Genomic DNA, 2,658 nt, shown 5'->3' with positions numbered 1-2,658 from the left:
AAAAATGCATTGTTGTAAAGGGCAACAGTCACGAACCTGGCTGAGCAACAGTCACAAACATCCAGTTACTCAAAGGGCTGGAGAACGTCACTCGTCCTTGTTATTCTATACAAGTCCTTCCAGTACCTCAGTCCTTCTTCTGAAGAGACCCATGCTACTCACTGCTATAAATACCCAGACAGAAGTGTGTCATGCAGGCTATATGAAACCCACAGGGGTGTCTAGGGAGTAGTATGAAGTTGGCACGTAGACTCTGATCTCAGGTCAGTTTTGTATTTCAATCCCAATAAAGGTAACGGTTAGGATTGGGGGGTAACCTGATTCTAGATCTGTTTCTGAGAACACTTGATGTGGATCATGAGGATGGAGGGCATCGAGGAGGCACTAGGACACTTACGTTCAGCAATGACCAGCGGTGGGTAGAACAGGAAGTAGCCGACCATCTCGGCGGTCAGCTGACCCAGGAGGTTAGAGGCGGCGGTGCCGTTGAGAGGGGCGGTCCCGTTCCTCACCATGTAGACCAGAGACACAGCAGGAGAACCCACTGACTGAGAAACACTCAGCATCTAGAGGACAGGGAGATGGAGAGAGGGAGATAGAGAGAGGGAGAGAGATAGAGAGAGAGGACAGGGAGATGGAGAGAGGGAGATGGAGAGAGGGAGATGGAGAGAGGGAGAGAGATAGAGAGAGGGGACAGGGAGATGGAGAGAGGGAGATAGAGAGAGGGAGAGAGATAGAGAGAGAGGACAGGGAGATGGAGAGAGGGAGATGGAGAGAGGGAGATGGAGAGAGGGAGAGATATAGAGAGAGAGGACAGGGAGATGGAGAGAGGGAGATGGAGAGAGGGAGATGGAGAGAGGGAGAGAGATAGAGGGAGAGAGATAGAGAGAGAGGACAGGGAGATGGAGAGAGGGAGATGGAGAGAGGGAGATGGAGAGAGGGAGAGAGATAGAGAGAGGGACAGGGAGATGGAGAGAGGGAGATAGAGAGAGGAGAGAGATAGAGAGAGAGGACAGGGAGATGGAGAGGGAGATGGAGAGAGGGAGATGGAGAGAGGGGAGAGAGATAGAGAGAGAGGACAGGGAGATGGAGAGAGGGAGATGGAGAGAGGGAGATGGAGAGAGGGAGAGAGATAGAGAGAGGGGACAGGGAGATGGAGAGAGGGAGATAGAGAGAGGGAGAGAGATAGAGAGAGAGGACAGGGAGATGGAGAGAGGGAGATGGAGAGAGGGAGATAGAGAGAGGGAGAGAGATAGAGAGAGAGGACAGGGAGATGGAGAGAGGGAGATGGAGAGAGGGAGATGGAGAGAGGGAGATGGAGAGAGGGAGAGAGATAGAGAGAGAGGACAGGGAGATGGAGAGAGGGAGATGGAGAGAGGGAGAGAGATAGAGAGAGGGGACAGGGAGATGGAGAGAGGGAGATAGAGAGAGGGAGAGAGATAGAGAGAGAGGACAGGGAGGTGGAGAGAGGGAGATGGAGAGAGGGAGATGGAGAGAGGGAGAGAGATAGAGAGAGGGGACAGGGAGATGGAGAGAGGGAGATGGAGAGAGGGAGATGGAGAGAGGGAGAGAGATAGAGAGAGAGGACAGGGAGATGGAGAGATGGAGATGGAGAGAGGGAGAGAGATAGAGAGAGGGGACAGGGAGATGGAGAGAGGGAGATGGAGAGAGGGAGATGGAGAGAGGGAGAGAGATAGAGAGAGAGGACAGGGAGATGGAGAGAGGGAGATGGAGAGAGGGAGAGAGATAGAGAGAGGGGACAGGGACAGGGAGAGAGGGAGATAGAGAGAGGGAGAGAGATAGAGAGAGAGGACAGGGAGATGGAGAGAGGGAGATGGAGAGAGGGAGAGAGATAGAGAGAGGGGACAGGGAGATGGAGAGAGGGAGATGGAGAGAGGGAGATGGAGAGAGGGAGATGGAGAGAGGGAGAGAGATAGAGAGAGGACAGGGAGATGGAGAGAGGGAGATGGAGAGAGGGGAGATGGAGAGAGGGAGAGAGAGAGGGAGAGAGATAGAGAGAGGACAGGGAGTTGGAGAGAGGGAGATGGAGAGAGGAGAGAGATAGAGAGAGGGGACAGGGAGATGGAGAGAGGGAGAGAGATAGAGAGAGGGAGAGAGATAGAGAGAGGGGACAGGGAGATGGAGATGGAGAGAGGGAGATGGAGAGAGGGAGAGAGATAGAGAGAGAGGACAGGGAGATGGAGAGAGGGAGATAGAGAGAGGGAGAGAGATAGAGAGAGAGGACAGGGAGATGGAGAGAGGGAGATGGAGAGAGGGAGATAGAGAGAGGGAGAGAGATAGAGAGAGGGGACAGGGACAGGGAGATGGAGAGAGGGAGATAGAGAGAGGGAGAGAGATAGAGAGAGGGGACAGGGACAGGGAGATGGAGAGAGGGAGAGAGATAGAGAGAGGGGACAGGGAGATGGAGAGAGGGAGATAGAGAGAGGGAGAGAGATAGAGAGAGGGGACAGGGAGATGGAGAGAGGGAGATAGAGAGAGGGAGAGAGATAGAGAGAGGGGACAGGGAGATGGAGAGAGGGAGATAGAGAGAGGGGAGAGAGATAGAGAGAGGGGACAGGGAGATGGAGAGAGGAGATAGAGAGAGAGGGAGAGAGATAGAGAGAGGGGACAGGAGATGGAGAGAGGGAGATGGAGAGA

General features: G+C 53.9%; 1 pseudogene; it reads right to left on the bottom strand.

Moving 5' to 3' along the window:
- Window positions 1-323: 323 nt before the first annotated feature.
- LOC135565130 (UPF0606 protein KIAA1549L-like) overlaps window positions 324-2,658 on the bottom strand; it is a 38,050-nt pseudogene continuing 35,715 nt past the window's right edge.

The sequence above is a fragment of the Oncorhynchus nerka genome, linkage group LG27 (genome assembly GCF_034236695.1).
Source record: "Oncorhynchus nerka isolate Pitt River linkage group LG27, Oner_Uvic_2.0, whole genome shotgun sequence".
NCBI lineage: Eukaryota > Metazoa > Chordata > Actinopteri > Salmoniformes > Salmonidae > Oncorhynchus > Oncorhynchus nerka.
The sequence above is the reverse complement of the archived record's forward strand: the minus strand, read 5'-3'. Positions and strand labels throughout refer to the sequence as shown.